Below are 16,874 nucleotides of genomic sequence, written 5' to 3' on the forward strand. Positions count from 1 at the left end.
TGCATCCTTCGGAGACTGGCAGAGACCCCCTTGTGGATGCCTTAGCATCAACAGGAGGCAACCACAGAGAAAGGGAACGCAGGGTTCTGATCAACTGGGAGAGCCCCTGCAGGGCTTCCCGGGGACATAAGGGACCTGGCAGGAACCAAGAAGGTAGCTGAAAATCGAGAACAAGCAGATGTCCCGGGAGGCTGCTGTGGGGAGAAGAAAGGGGGCTTCATACCTGAACTGCAAGGTGGACCACCCAGGCCGAGGCATGATGGACAACCAGGCGTCACTCGGCTTTCAGAGCCAGCAGCAGGGCCCAGTGCCCAGAGCCAGGATACCGGGGAGAGGCGTGCCAAGCCAGCCCGCCCTCCACAGCACCACGAGAGCTGCCTGCTTCTTCTACCTGCGCCTGACACCAGGGCAGCCCTGGGGAGGACACGGATTGAGCCCCATCTCCAGGAAAAACAAGTGATGAGGCAGAGTCCTGGGGCTTTGCCAAACTGCACCCACAATCAACACACTGCGCTCCAGTCCCTGGTTCTTTCCTGTGTGTCTCTATGACACGCACTGCCACACACGCACGTTGCCAAAGGGGAGAGCAACAGAGACATCAGAAATCTGAATCCTGTACCTAGGTCGTCCCCAACCAGGACTGGAATTACAGCTCGCTCTCCTTCTGCGGCTTGACATCAGGATCCCGGCTCCCCTGGATGCCTCAAAAGGCAAGATAACTCCCCCATGATGAGATCTTTATTATTTTATTTTTAATTTTTATTTTTTTTAGGGCTGTACCTGCAGCATATAGAGGTTCCCAGGCTAAGGATAGAATCAGAGCTGCAGCTGGCGGGCTACACCACAGCCACAGGAACACCAGATCCAAGCCTTGTCTGTGACCTACACCACAGCTCATGGCAACGCCAGATCCTTAACCCACTGAGCGAGGCCAGGGATCAAACCCACTTACTTCCTCATGGATACCAGTTGGGTTCATTTCCCCTGAGCCACAACAGAAACTGAGATCATTACCTATTAAAAAAATCAACAAGCAAATTTAAAAAAGAAAAAATTCCTCAATAATACCACCATTGTATTGAATTTAGCCATAAGAAAAATACCAGCAAAGTCAAGACCCTAACAGGAATATACTGAGGCCGTCAGGGAGGATTACGTTTGAAGGCTATGAAAGTTCTACAGAATTCAAAGGAAAGATAATTCCTAATTCATACCAAGCTTCCACCATGTGCACAGTTTCCCATAAACCACGCTGAACTCGTCCTGTGAGTTCACCCATTCAGCAGGGAGAATAAGAGAAAATGACATTTCTAGTCTACGGTTAAAGCGTGACTGTAACCCCACCCTGCTCGGGGCCACGAGGTTGCTGAGCTCCTCGGAAGCAGCTCCCACACTCTGCTTCCTCCCTGTTCCTCTAACTCCCAGAGGAGCAGAGAGGGGCTGCTCGCCCACAGGGAGGCTCCACGTGCTTCGAAAGAGGCAGACAGGATGAGGCAGGATGGGGCCACCTGTACAAACCCATCACAGGGAGCTGGCACCGGGCTCTGCCATCCAATCAGATGCTGCGTGCACATGCCAAGACTCCTTGGTCAAACCCTGTGTGCATTTAGAAAGCACCAGTTTGCTGACAATCTGTCTTCTGGAGGGGAAGTTTCTTACTTTGCTCTCTTCCACAGGCAAGTGTGTAGCAAAGAGAAGAGCGTTCTCAAGAATAGCCTTCAAAGATTTTTATCCACGAAGGTAACTTTTCCCTCCGCATTCAAGACTGGATGGAGACGGAATGCTATAGGGGTCATGTCACGTGTCAGGGGTAATTAGCATTGTCTGAAAAAAAGGATTTTTTAAAAAAATTGACAATTTTCACTTCTGCTACTAGACACGGCAATCATGGTGTCCCAACGTCCAAGTATGCCTGTTCTTTTTTTTTTTTTTTTTTTGTCTTTTTGCCATTTCTTGGGCCAATTCTGCGGCATATGGAGGTTCCCAGGCTAGGGGTCCAGTCGGAGCTGTTGCTGCCAGCTTATGCCAGAGCCACAGCAATGCCAGATCTGAGCCTCGTCTGCAACCTACACCACAGCTCACGGCAATGCCGGATCCTTAACCCACTAAGCAAGGTCAGGGATCGAACCCACAACCTCATGGTTCCTAGTCGGATTTGTTAACCACTGAGCCATGACGGGAACTCCCAAGTATGCCTGTTCTTAAAAGATCTCACATTGGAGTTCCTGTTGTGTCACAGTGGAAATGAATCCAACTGGTATCCACATGGATGCAGGTTCGATCCCTGGCCTCGCTCAGTGGGTTAAGGATCTGGCATTGCAGTGAGCTGTGGTGTAGGTTGCAGACGTTGCTGTGGCTGTGGTGTAGGCCGGGAGCTATAGCTCTGATTTGACCCCTAGCCTGGGAACCTCCATATGTCACACATGCAGCCTAAAAAGCAAAAAAAAAGAAACCCTCACATTTATTAGACTCTTCATGTTTTAGTCCTTCCTACTGTGCCCCTACAGCCTTTATTTCAGGGATAAGGAAACAGGGCTCTGAGATGTAAAGTGACTTGCTGATGGCCTCAGGGTAGGTGGCAGAGCCAGGACTGAAATCTGTACCGGCCCCCTTCCTACCCTGGCCACCCAATACTCACAGAGTTGTCTGAATTGCTCTGAAGAGAGACTCCACCTGTTCTGTTCTTGAAAAGTCCCTGAGTCCTTTGGATGGATGGGCAGATAGAAGGCTGAGCAGATGGATGGATGGGTGGGTAGATGGGCAGATGGACAGATAGGAGGATGGACAGGTGAGTAGACAGATGGGTGGATGACAGAAGATGGAAGGAGGAGAAAGGGGAGACCCTTCTTTGGGGTACAACTTCCTCTCTTTCTGTATTTCTTTGAAAAAGCAACTCACATTCATTCTCATTATCACACTCATCGGATTCCTAGGCACGTTCTCAGTTGGGGAGGTTTTGCAATTTCTCTGCTGCCACCACTAAATTAAAAGCACACTGGCATGCTGTAGCAAGGGAAAGCCATAAAAGGTCCAGAACTTGAAGGGCTAGATTTCTGACTAAACCACAATCCACATATCACTGTTCTCACTTCATATTTAAGAAATAAAAGTTTTCTGTTTGGAAAATTCCCCAGGCCTTCCTTCTCTCACCTGCTTACCATGCCTTCCCAGTTCTCCTGAAATATCTTCATGCTTTCCCTAGGACTCTCACTGCCTTTTTTCATCACATTTTAAGTCTTAAGCAAGGAGATGTAGAAAACAACAAAGGAAAAAAAAAATCAGATCCATACTAAGAAAAATAAAATAGGTTAGTTGACAGCCAAAGGAATATCTGCCAAGAGCCATGCCATTTGTCTTAGTTACTGCTTTTCACTTTCTCTCTCTCCTGGCATTAATAGAAATAAAACTGCATGTCTGCAGCCTCACGCAGCTAATGTACAGTTAGCACCCCAGGCAACAGGAGCCACAGAGTTCAAGTACAGTGGAGACAAATTCAAGTAAACAGATCGTAGGCACAGTGGATGGCAGCTTTTAGTCTCGTGGCACTAGTCACCATAGCTGGTGGGTTTTATGTAAAAACAGGGGAGTCCTTTGGGAGAAGAGCCGCGTGGAGCCAGCTTGAACCTCCTTGACACAGAAGTATTTATCTACCGGACATAAAAGAGGACAGGATAGCAGGGAGAAGAGAGCGGAATGAGGAGTGCCACCAAATGCTGATTTGGGATCTGTGTTCCAGGAAGAAAGCCTGAACCCACAGGCTAGTTCTGCTGAGCCCCTCCCCCCATCATCAAATCACTGCTGGAGGAGTGCCGCCCGTGTGACTGTCCCGTGGCAGGGCAGTGACAGGGCCACCAAGTCCTTTAATGAGCCATGCGAAGGTCCCCTATGAAGTTCCTGTGATTGTACTTTGCATTTTATCAGACTCTATATTCTCTGCTGAGGTTGGCAGCTATAACTGCGGGGAGTGGTGCTGCCAATAATCAAGAGTCATAATAGCAGCGCCTCAGATTTGGTGGTGCTTTAGGGTTTGAATTCCAGCATCCAAGAGAGACCCGTTCCTTAGCATGGAACTGATGCTCTGGGCCGCTGAGTCCCACACGCAAGCTTTTCTCGAACATTTAGTCCTCTCACTCCAAGCCAGCTGTGAAACCTTGTGTGCCAACAAAGCGCTGTCATTTCCAGCAACCACACAGCTGAACCCGAGTCCCCACGTGGTCTGGGCTGAGCACCACTAAAAGGGCCTGGGAAAAGCAAACACAAGCCTGGCCCGGAAATCACAACATCCCACCCGGGCTCCTGGAAAGCGCTTGGTTTATTCAAGGCCCTTGGTTACGACCTGCACGAGGCAGAAATGACGTCCTTGGGGCCTGAGACCTCCAACAGCGGCCACCCTGACCAGCTCTCGCACTGTGCAGGGTCTCGAGTCACGGCTTTGTGTGCCTTTTTCAGCCAGGCCAGAAAGGCTGCGTCCAAGCCTTCTGCTCGTGCAGGCACTCCTGGTACTCACCAAGAAATGCCCCCAAACCCACAGAAGGCAATGACCAAACCTCCACGAGGTACTGAAAACAAAAGTGGAAGGAACAAGAGGATAACTGCTAACAGATGAGGCCACAAGTCCTTCATAAACCTGGAAGGGACACCGGGCAATTCCAGTCCCCATCCCCCCACATGCCGACCTGCCACCTACATTCAGCTTCAGAAAATCCCAGGGCAGGAGTTGCCATTGTGGCTCAGGGGGTAACAAACCTGACTAGCATCCATGAAGATGAGGGTTCAATCTCTGGCCTCATTCAGTGGGTTTAAGGATCTAGCATTGCCAGGAGCTGCAGTGTAGGGCATGGATCTGGCTCCTCCAGCATTGCTGTGGCTGTGGCAGCTACAACTCTGATCTGATCCCTAACCTGGGAACCTCTATATGCCGCAGGTGAGGCCCTAAAAAGACTCTTACAGTCCCTAAAAAATAAAATAAATTAATTAAATAAAATACCATAAAACCCCAGTGTGGAGGTTCTACATGGCTGCCTGGAACCCTCGCAGACAAAGCCAAGTCACCAGGGCAGAGGCACCTGTGTGGCACATGTCCGCCTGTTCTCTAGCTTCTGAATAGTAGTCCTCTTGGTCAAATGCCAGTGACTAAGTGAAGCAGCTGTCAGGGCTGTATGTCATCAGGTGGTATGTCGGGGATGCTATATGCAGCCGTAAAACACATAAGATGTGGTTCATAAAGTATTCGGAGAGTGTCATTAGGAAGCGTGATGAGGCCACCTCAAAGCAACTTGTTTTATACATGACCACATACACACAGATCCACAGAAAATATTATAGGATGTGTGTAAATGACATTATCTATTCAGACATGGTACCTGAATTCCAACAAGCATCAAAGGGATTAAAAGACTTCGGGGAGCTCTCTTGCAAAAACTGGATATTTACTGCTGCTGGTATCTCCAACAATTTTCAGGCACTCTGCATTACCCAACACCACCAGCCTTGCAAGCTCATCGCACTGAGAAATATAATGTTTCTTAGGATCTGCTCATTTCAACAGAGGTCATTATTGTTAAGGCTGTGATTTGGATTCAAGACTTTAAAATACACATCCTGGGCACTGAGACATGGCCCGACCACACTGGAGGGAGTTTTTCTGCAATTCTCAGTGACTGGAAGTTGCTGTGGGTTCACAGGAGCCTCCACAGATAGGCCTCTCCTTTTTCAGGCCACAGGGAAACAGAACATCCTCTGCGACTGGTGGCCTGAAGCTGGATCCCTCCCTCTCCTGCCCCGTCCTTTGTGGCTCCCGCTGGCTAACGGGGCACTGGGGAGGGTGGGGACCATTCCAGCAATGCCTCTCAGGACCGTCTTCCACTGCATTCCTCCTCCAGTGATTGTCCTTGGCCACGTGCTCCTGGGCCTCCGGGTGGACACCGCCCCAGCGGTTCACCTCGCCCAGATCACCATCTGGGGCAAGCAGGTGCAAGCCCCCCTTCCTGAGATGCAGCAGTTAAAGCTTGGACCCGGCTGGAGTGCACTTAGAACCCCCCACTCACTCCCAAGGCAATGGCTCCACCCCTCCCTGCCACCATCTCCACGGCTGTACCCTGGAATGCCAGCGCCTCCTTCCAGAGCACGCATGAGGGTTCAGCGAGACGGTACACACAGGCCACTGAGAAGAGGGTCTGGGCCTATCATGCACTCAATTCAAAAAATTAAAATGAAGTTAGGGCTGATCTTGGCCATGTCACACATAGGTAATCCTTCTCCTCCCCCAAACGCCACTGAAGTGAAAATAAAGGATGAAGCAGAGGTGAACACCTCCAACGCCACAGAGAATGGGAGATGCAACGAGGCAGAACATGCCCCTAGGTTTTAAGAAAATGGGAAGTGGCAGCAATGTGGATGGAACTAGAGACTCTCGTACTGAGTGGAATAACTTAGAAAGAGAAGGACAAACACCACTTATCTCTGGAATCTAATATACGGCACCAATGAACCTTTCCACAGAAAAGAAAATCATGGACTTGGAGAACAGACCTGTGGTGGCCTGGGGGAGGGGGAAGGAGTGGGATGGACAGGGAATCTGGGGTTCATAGATGCAAACTATTGCATTTAGAGTGGATGAGCAATGAGATCCTGCTGTACAGCACTGGGAACTGTATCTAGTCACTTGCGATGGAACAAGACGGAGGATAGTGTGAGAAAAGAATACATATATATATATATGTGGCACTGGGTCACTTTGGGAAGTGGATAAGGAAGTGAGCAGAGGTGTGAAGAGTTAAGTAAGAGTTAAGTAAGATCCATGAACCCCTGAAAGGCTGGGAGCCTGGAGCCCCCAGGTTCTGAAGCGAGAGGCAGTGAGACCCAGGGCCCCTCTCCTGGCTGGGGCCTCCAGGTGACCAACCCTCCACCACCACGGCAGGAGAGGCGAGGGCCATTCTCCGGCAGCCCCAGACTTGGAGATTCGGGCACACCAGGCACAGCAGGGACTGGAGGAAAGGGGCATACACAAAACGGGGGCTCCAGCGAAAGTGCAGATCTAGACCAACCCCCCCTTCTCACAGCCCTTCCACGCTCTCCAGGAAAGGTGGCATCCAGGTGAATCTCCTCTACCTCGGGGGGAAGATGAACAGCTTCAAAGAAAACACCCACGGATGCTAAGGATGTGGAGAGCTGGGGACCACTTCCCCACCTGCCTCAGTGACATGGCTGAACTGCAGCCCAATCAGTATCCAGGGATGCTCGGGAAATGACAAGCCCCACCTATGCACACAGACGTTCCCTGCATGTCTCGATCTTAATTATGAATGGTCACGGAAGTCTCCACTTTAATAGCAATTTAAAATGCATGAAGAAATAGGAAACAAGGCAGAAAGAAAAACGCCTCAAAGATATAAGAGAAGATAAGGTATCCATGATTCATGAACAGAATACTATTTTATTTTTATTTATTTGTTTGTATATTTTGCTTTTTAGGGCCACACCTGCAGTATATAGAAGTTCCCAGGCTAGAGGTCGAGTCAGAACTACAGCTGCTGGCCTACATCAGAGCCACAGCAACGCTGGATCTGAGCTGCATCTTTGACCTACACCACAGCTTGCAGCAATGTTAGAGAAAAAGACAGAGTTCTTAGTGATTAAAATATGGTAGCTGAAAATTTTTGACTAAATATCTGAAAGGGAAGTATTTCAGGAAAGAGAACAAAAAGGCAAAGAGGTGGAAAATTGAAGAGAAAGGTAACAATGTTTAAGGACCAATCTAGGGGTTATAAGAAAGCCAGAAAGAAGACAGAAAATGAAGAGGAAAAATAAGGCAGTAATAAAAGAAAATTTCCCAGAAATAAAAAGCATGAGTCTCCAAATGGACAAGACCACAATAAAAGAATAGACCTCCCAAGACTGTGTACATTACTGGGAAATTTCAGGAAACTACAGCTAAAGAGAAGATCCTATGCTTCTGGCAGGGTGGACAGGTCCACATCAAAGACTGAGAATCAGGAGTTCCCATCATGGCTCAGTGGTTAACTAATCTGAGTAGGAACCATGAGGTTGCAGGTTCGATCCCTGCCCTTGCTCAGTGGGTTAAGGATTCGGCGTTGCTGTGAGCTGTGGTGTAGGTTGCAGACACGGCTTGGATCCCGCGCTGCTGTAGCTCTGGCATAGGCGCATAGGCCGGCACCTACAGCTCTGATTGGACCCCTAGCCTGGGAGCCTCCATATGCCGTGGGAGCAGCCCAAGAAATGGTAAAAAGACAAAAACAAACAAACAAACAAACAAACAAACCATAGACTGAGAATCAGAACAATGTCACACTTCTCATCAGAAATATTGGAAGCCAGAAGACTGGATCGATTCCTTCAAATTCTATGCTTCACCAAGTTAGTGGTCAAATGTAAGCATAGGGAAAAAAAATACTTTCCGTCAAATTTAAAAATATTTACCTCTTGAACCCCCTTACTCAGGAAGCTACTCTGGAAATCAGAGAGTCATCCATGAAAAGGGAAGATGGAAAACAGGGAATGTAACACTGGAGGGCAGACCAACCACAAGATAAGTGAGCAGAGGATGGGAGAACAGGAAGCCCAAACTGGGATGGTGGGGGGAGGGCTCCCAGGAAGGTTTCCAGAGAAAAATGGGATTGATAGACTACTGCTTTCATTGAACCATATAGAAAATAGTATTAAGAAAGATTTAGGGTTCTTTTAGACATTCAGGGAAGAATTAATTATGGAGACCCAGAAAATGCTGCAAAACAAAAAACAACCAAGTGATGGTCAACTCCCGGAAAACCAAAAGGTTACCAGGAAAAATAAAAGAAAATGTATACTTAGTATACTTTTGGGCTCAGTAGGGACCAACACTTACCTAGTCAATAGAATGTAAACAATGACTGGATTTAAACAAAAATTAGGAGACAACTGTCTTGAGAGAAGAAGGAATGGGAATTGGGAAAGGAAATTCCCCCATATGGAGTCAAAAGGTAATGTCAATATAAGCAAATGACTTGGAAACATGAAGTAACCTCAAGAGCAGTGAGAAGTATTGATGGTGGCCGCCTCCAAGCGGGAAGGACTCAGGTCTGGGAGGGGCCGTGCAGGGACCACTCTCTCCTAGGTTGAGCCTCTGCCCAGAGGTCACAGTTTGCATGCTTCCTAAAACTCCTGCCTGCCTCTTACCTGCCTCAGAGGTGAGGCCTGTGGCCCACAGACTTTTGGACTTGTATAAATCTGCATCATTTATGCAACAGCATCTTGATTGTAATGGAGAGCTTTAGTCTGACTTTATAAAATGTTCTATTAGAAATGGTTTTATAAGAATGATACTTTCGATTCCTGAAGGCAAACCTGCTTTCACGAAAGGAAAAGATGGAATCTCCTCAATGCATTAGCATTTGATGAGAATCATCACAAAAAGCATAGCAGTGTCTGCATAGAAATGAGTCTGCCAAAGTGGTCCTATTTAAAAAAAAAAAAAAAAAAAAAAAAAAGAGCTGGCCTTAACTCTTAGGAGGTTCAGCTCTAACTGTCTTGCCCACAAGAAAAAAAAAAAAAGAGCTGGCCTTAACTCTTAGGAGGTTCAGCTCTAACTGTCTCGCCCAGGCTGGAAACTAACATGATAATGATAACAGCCACGACTGCTGCATTTATCCGTAACCTTTTAACTTCAGACTTTCACTTGCATTACTTCATTATCCTCTTTTTACAGATACAGATGTATTTTTATGTAAGGACTTAACAAAATTCACCCAGCTACTGTTTCAGGTGCACGTGGACCCCAGCTCTTCTGACTCCAAATCTAGCTATCCTACCAACGCCTAGCCCAGTATGTGACACATGGGAGGTGTTCAGAGAGTGTTTGGTGAAGGTGTCACTTACTGTGCCTACAACTTGTGACTTGAGCCCACCTTGCATGGCCCAGAAACATTCCCTGAAGAGCCTGGTACCTGATGAGAGAGTCACAGGTAAGGGACTATTACTGGTGGACTAAGTAAGACAGGCCCCCAGCCCCCAAGCTGGCCCTGCTCCTCCAGCCCTGCTCCCACCATATTCTCCACCCGACAGCCAGGGTACCCTCTTAAGAGCACTCTTCCCACCTCACGGCTGTTTGACTGGCCATCTTCATCGGGACTGCACACTCCATGAGCACAGGCTGGACCTACCCCTGTCACCATTGTGCCTTGGAGCTCACGTCTCTGCAGAAGGTTCGCCAATGCTCAGATAACCCTTCCTGGAGCCTCCACATGGGCTGTGCTGGGCGGATGAGACCTTAAATGGCTAATTTTAGCGGGAGGTGTGAGGGACAAAGAGAAGGATTGGATAATGAGCTCCCGACAAGGGGGGGTGGGAGGAAATGGGTTCTCTCGCTGCCACCGGGTGTGAATCACGGCAGCTCTCCGGCAACCTTCACACCACCAGGGCCTGCCATCTGCTCAGAAGGTGGCAATTAGGACACTGCAGCCCGAAAGCCCAGCGCCACGTGCTCGAGGCTGTGAGCCGAGCACAAAACTGGCAGGAGACACGGCCCTCCTGCACCTGTGTCAGCCGTGTGGTTACCTGCTACATGATCTGTTTACAGAGCCACCGATCAGGGCTGCCATTGTGCTCAAGAGGCAGAGCTATTGTTTTAAGCCTCAACAGAGGCAGAAACAAAGGAGGCTCAGAGTGAGAAAATGAGGCCAAAGCGCATCAGATTCCTGCGGAAAGATCCCAGGGGCCCCTCGGAGCGCCTGCCTGGCTGGGGCCACCGGGCCCCCTGGGCTGCGCCTCTTACCCAAGCAGGGCTCCATCTGTTCCACCCAAGGTCCCCCGGCTACAAGGGGAGGCTTGCACCATGTTTTCATTTCTTTCAAAGGGTGGCTAGAAAGAGCACACTTATCCAGGACAAACCCACAGACGAGTGTAAAAATCCAGATGTCTTTGTCTGACTGGAAATACAAGGTGGTGAAAAGGCTGATATTTGCACACACAGGCGTCCTTGAACAACAAGGGGAGAAACGAAGTCACTACTGCCAAATACAGGCGGTCCCTCTCTTCCAGGACATAAAGTTCCAGGTTGAAAAGAAGAAGAGGGATGCAGAGGGGTGAAGGCTGGGAGCCAGTGTTCCCAGAGGCATGTCTGTGTCCTCCGCTTTGTAATCAGACCCATCTGGGCTTCACAAAATACCCAGGGACCCTTCCGGCATGTGATGCAGCAGAAAAAAGAGTGGAGGCAGCAAAACTGAGCCAGGGGGAGGGGCGGCCTGCAGGGTGCCCTGTGGCCCTGGGTCTGCTGCTTGGGTTACTCCGCCTGCAGGAAGGGGACTAGTGAAGGACCTGGGCAGGAAAATGATCCAAGCAAAGATGTGTTGACAGGAAGGGCGGAGAGCCTGGGAGGTGCAGTGCTAGAGGCAGAGACCCTCCCGGAATTTCTCCAGTGGCCCAGGAGGAACAGGGAGACAGTGGGACTGGGGGCTGTGGGAGTGGGGAGGCAGCCTGGAGGCAGAAACTCGGGGAGATGGGGGTTTCGCGGGGAGGGGTCATCCAGGGCTCCAATCTGGATCAGAGATCCGGGCAGATGAGAATGCCAGTCCCCGAGCCAGGGAACTTGGAGCAAAAAGCACTTTGAGAGAAGCAAAGAATTCAGCGTTAGATGAGTTGACATATTTGGGGACATCGCAGCAGAAATGTCCAGGAGGCAGCGGCCTCTCTCCATCGGGTCCAGGAAAAAAGAGATCTGAGTGGAGGAAACACATCGAGGTCTAGATGGTATCAAGCCACAGGGTAGACAAGCGAGCATGGGAGGGCAGCATGTCGGGGGCGGGGGGAGAGAAGAGGACCAAGAAACGCTGGCGATGGAGTACGGGGTGTGTCCTTATGTTCACGGAGGAGAGGGTGGCAAGAACGAGGAGAACAGGGAGTTCCTGTTGTGGCTCAGCGGGAACAAATCCGACTAGTAACCATGAGGATGCAGGTTCCATCCCTGACCTCACTCAGTGGGTTAAAGATCCAGCGTTGCTGTGAGCTGTGGTGTAGGTTGCAGATGTGGCTTGGGTCTGGCATTGCTGTGGTTGTGGTGTAGACAGGCAGCTGCAGCTCTAATTCAACCTCTAGCTTGGGAACCTCCATCTGCCGCAGGTGCAGCCCTAGAAAGCGAAAAAAAAAAAAAAAAAACAAGAAATAGGAGAACAGACAAGCCTCCATGGTGGCCAGCCAGCCACAGGCCTGGTGTTCCCATGTCTTCCTGCGGTGACATTTACCGGGGGAATTTCATGGGCGGTGGGGGCGGACACCATATTGTTGTGGGCTGAGGAGTGAGATGGAAGTAAGCAAAGACTTAAATAGCGACTGTTATTCAGGGAGAGAGGCTGCAGGGGAGAACACTAGGGCAGGGCCCGGATCCAGGAAGGATTTCTCTTTTTTTTTTTTTCTCCCTTTCCTTTTAGGGCCATACCTGCAGCATGTGGAGGTTCCCAGCCTAGGGGTCCAATCAGAGCCACAGCTGCCAGCCTACACCACAGCCACAGCCACACCAGATCCAAGTTGCATCTGTGACCTATGCTGCACTTTGTGGCAACACCAGATCCTCAGCCTGCTGAGTGAGAGAGGCCAGGGATGAAACCCGCACCCTCGTGGATACTAGTCATGTCTTTAACCTGCTGAGCCACAACAGGAACTCCAGGGTTTCTCTTTGAAAGGGGAGACATGAGGTCTATTTGGCTACTGAGAAGGAGCCAGGAGAGGCGGTGGCAGGATGGAATGGAGGGACCCCTCCTCAGAAAGTGGTCTCACCCACTGGCCAGTTTGTCCTGGGATGCAGTGCAGTTGTGGCCACCTTCCTTGGGGGACGTCAAGCCCCCTCAGATCTGGCATGGGACTGTGGGACTTAATGGACAAGCCCTGTGAATCGTACACCTAAGGGCCCAGGAAGCACAGGACGCAGGGCTGGGTCCACCTCGCACCCAGGACCGGCTGATCCCCAGGCCTGCCCACCACTCCTGCCCTCACACAGCTCAGGGCAGTTTCCCACAGTCTTGAGAGAAGCTGACACTCATTAAATGGCGAAGCTGAACCAGACTGGGGGCTCTGGTACAGCCACCTTCCTCCAGCAGAGCAATGACAGAAGTCCTTCATCTCCTCAAAGGGGTCTTCCTCTACCCAACAGGGCTAGAAAGAGCTGCAGGTAACGGAGCCCCAGGTAACAGAGCCCCCTGCAGTGATCACAGTCCCTGAGGACAACCATGCTGCCCAAGCCTGGAAGAACATTCCGGCTGTGACATGAGCTTGAGCACCAAGCTCAGCACCCAGCTCAACACCCTGAGAAAGAACGAACGAGGTCAAGAAGTTAAAGATCCTGTTTGTCTGGGGACTGGGGAGCCACACACGCATCCACCACTCCTTTTCCTGAGACTTCAACACTTCGTCCTGTCTTTCAGGACTGACCAGGATTCAGGCCCTGGAAGCTGAAGAGCCTCAGGCTCCAGTCCTTCCAAGGGGGCAGCCGGGTGCCTGGGCAGACACAGAGGACTGGCCTGACCCCGTGAGGCCTCCCTCGGGTGCAGAGCTGGGCGAGCACGCAGTGCGGTAGCCGAGATGGAAAACCGCGTCAGAGCAGAGGTGGGACGCGCAGCCAGGTGCAGGGGCAAAGGTGAGGAAGGGGCTGCCAACACTTGAACCTTTTATCGTCGCTAATGTAAAGGGCTATTTCAAAGGCCACAGTATTGAAGCTGCTTTGACCCTGAGGACACTGGCTGGGTCTCAGAGGTTTCAGCCAAAGATCCAAGGTAAAGGGCACGGTCTCCTCCCATAGAAGATGAAACTCGGGCCCTTTCTGTCCTGCGAACTAGTAAGGCGTTAGGGAGCATGAACCCATGTACACAGGCCCATAGGAGGGGACGTCAAAGGCCGCTGAACTCTCTGCAGAAGCATTTCTTTTTTCTTTCTTTCTTTTTTTTTTTTTCTTTTTTTCTCTTTAGGGCCACACCTGCGGAATATGGAGGTTCCCAGGCTAGGGGCTGACTCAGAGCTGTAGCCACCAGCCTTCCCCACAGTCACAGCAATGCCCAGATCCAAGCCATGTCTGCAACCTACATCACAGTTCACGGCACCACAGGGGCCTTAACCCACTGAGCAAGGCCAGGGATCAAACACACATCCTCATGGATACTAGTCGGATTCACTTCCGCTGTGCCACAACAGGAACTCCCCGCAGGAGCATTTCTTCAACCTACACAGTTTCAGAAATATAATCAGCACCGGGCCAACACTGCCTTCATGAAGAAGACAAACGTGACCTCATACGTCCAACCTCCTGTGTGAGACAGGTGGTCTTTTAATCTGATTTGCAAGTAGGTGCTATCAGTTCTCCAGAGGGAACAGAACCAGCTTTGATTGCTAAAATATACATGCTGGATATGCAGTCCTCCTTGCGAAGCAGATCCTGTAACGAACTGGTGCTCTTTGAAGAAAGGTGGTTATCGCGTCATCGCTGGAAATTTCTAAGACCCAAAGGTATCTACAAGAGCCATGGTGGTACTGGGCCTGCTGGGTACCCCTGCCCTGGGGGTTGTTTGTCACTCTACCTGTCCCTCACTGTACCCTGGAACTCACAAGGCAGAGCCAGATGTCTGCCGGGTACTTGGCAGGCCATAGGCGCTGCTGCAATTAGCAAGCTGGATCATGATTCAGCATCAGACGCGGGCAGCCTCCACTGGAGCGTAGCGGACAGCTTAAAAATAGCAGAGCTGCGCCTGCATCTCGCCAGCCCAGGCTCCACGTGCAGCTGCTGAGCAGAGCCTGTAGAGGGTCCCATACCGCCCACCGGCCCAGAGCCACATTCCAGCTGTGACCGCCGGGTGGGAAGCAAACGGAAGGGGTGGCTCCCACCCAGCCCCCATGCCCAGCAACCAGCACAGAGGGGCTGGTGGTCCCCATCCCCTGAGGAGGCAGAGGATTCACAGGTCCAGGTCTCATTTCAGAGACATAAACCAAGGGGCAACCAACTCTGCTTCCCCCACGTCCGGAGCACGGTAACTCCCCCGCCCCAGTTAATAACCAGCCAGAGGCCGCTCTCAGCTTGCAGGAGGGGAGCATCTTTTTAGGGCCGCACCCACGGCATATGGAGGTTCTCAGGCTAGGGGCTGAATCCAAGCTGTAGCTGCTGGACTACACCAGAGCCACAGTAACACTGGATCCAAGTCGGGTCTGCGACTACACCACAGCTCAGGGCAATGCCAGATCCTTAACCCGCTGAGCGAGACCAGGGATCAAACCTGTGTCCTCATGGATGCTAGTCGTGTTCGTTAACCGCTGAGCCACGACGGGAACTCCGAGAGCAAACATCTTGATTGAGTAAAAGAGGTGGGATTTTGTCTTCAGAGAGCCCCGGGTTCAAACCCGTTCCAACCATCTGCCACCAGACACCACCTGCCCCCTGAATGCCTGTCACTACCCTTCTCTGTCTAGGACCAATTCTGTCCCTTCTCAGGGTCTCAGACTCTAGTGTAAAACCACACATGATCACTAAGGTGCTGGTCATGTTAAGAGTAAGTGATTGTATTATGTATTATGTATGCCTATATAAATATATGCAAAATATTTACCAATAAAATGTACTCAAAATGGTAACAAACAAAAAAAAAAGAGTAAGTGAAGCAACATGCAAAGCATTGAAAGAAGGATGGCGGGCATAATGAGCCTGGATAAACACACACCTTCTTCAGAACAGTGGCTGAGGTCCGCCCTGGGGGACCAGCATCACAGAGGCACCGTGGCCAGGGGGACAGGCGGGGGGGCCTGGGACCCACAGGACAGGGAAGACCACCAGAGGGTCCTCAGGGTCCTGCTATTCATCAGGTTTTCATTTCAGTCATGTTCTCTAGTGGGTGCTATTTTCTAGATGAAAAGGCAGCATCTTCAGGACTGGAGTTTTTAGATATCAAGAGCCCACAGGGAGATTTACAGTAATGGAGAGGCTGGCCATTTTTCTGAGGATGCTGATATCGAACAGATGTCACTGGTCCCCAAATTAATCTACAAAATTAGCAAAATGATTCTAAAATGTATCTAGAAGAGTAGTTTCAAGGGTCTGGCTGAGAACATTTGGAAAAAGAAGCGTAATGAACAGAGACGTGCTCTGTCAGATTTTAAAAAGCACAAGCAGTGAGACAGTCCAGTAATGGTGCAGGAAGCGACACCAAATCAATGGACTTGAATAGAAGATCCAGAAACAGACCCAAACATCTGAATAATGTTAGTATATGATGAAGCTGGTATTTCACAACAATGGGAAACAGATGATCTGCTCAGTAAATAGTGCTCGGACAACTGGCTCACCATGTGGATGAGAATATACTATATCCCCACTTCTCCAAATATATGCAAATGAGTTTCCAGATTGACTGCAAGTTGAAATGTAACAAATAAAATATAAGGTCTACAAGTGGATATTTCAATAACCTTGTGTCAGCAAAGACCTTTCTAAGCAGAACACCAAATGGTAGGAACCATAGAGAAAATTAGGTTGATAGATTGATCCCAACACGGAAGCTGCAAGAACAGTAAATGCATTTACGTGTGAAAGGGTGAGTATGTGAAAGGTTTTTACAAATGAAGGAGAGGAAGATTACAACAGCAAGGGAAACATGGACAGAGAACATGAACCAAGTCACACCCATACATGCAAACGGCCCACAAAGATAGGAGGCTCTCTTCGCTCCAGCCACCTTGGCCTTCTTTCAGGTTCTGGAACATTCTATGCTGCCTCCTGACACGGGACCTTTGCACAGGCTGTTCCCTCCACCAGGAACCCTCTCATTCCATCTTTACCTCTGGTCAAAGCGACTCCCCCAGGAAAGCCTTCTTTGAACACTCCCCAAACCCAGACTAAGGGAGATCCCCCT

At 50.1% G+C, this 16,874-nt stretch overlaps 1 protein-coding gene and 1 long non-coding RNA gene across 11 annotated transcripts in view; one reads left to right on the forward strand and one right to left on the reverse strand.

Moving 5' to 3' along the window:
- Positions 1-16,874, reverse strand: part of SUSD4 (sushi domain containing 4) — a 169,030-nt gene that overhangs the window by 90,589 nt on the left and 61,567 nt on the right. The window lies entirely within an intron of this gene.
- LOC146398862 (uncharacterized) lies at positions 1,919-9,458 on the forward strand. Its single transcript, XR_014817528.1, has 2 exons — positions 1,919-1,979; positions 2,430-9,458. It is a non-coding gene; the product is annotated as an uncharacterized LOC146398862 (long non-coding RNA).

The sequence above is a fragment of the Sus scrofa genome, chromosome 10 (assembly GCF_054392235.1).
Source record: "Sus scrofa isolate SSC_HxYL_T2T_F1_AM1 chromosome 10, Sscrofa_HxYL_maternal_Yorkshire_Landrace_v2.0, whole genome shotgun sequence".
Taxonomy (NCBI): Eukaryota; Metazoa; Chordata; class Mammalia; order Artiodactyla; family Suidae; genus Sus; species Sus scrofa.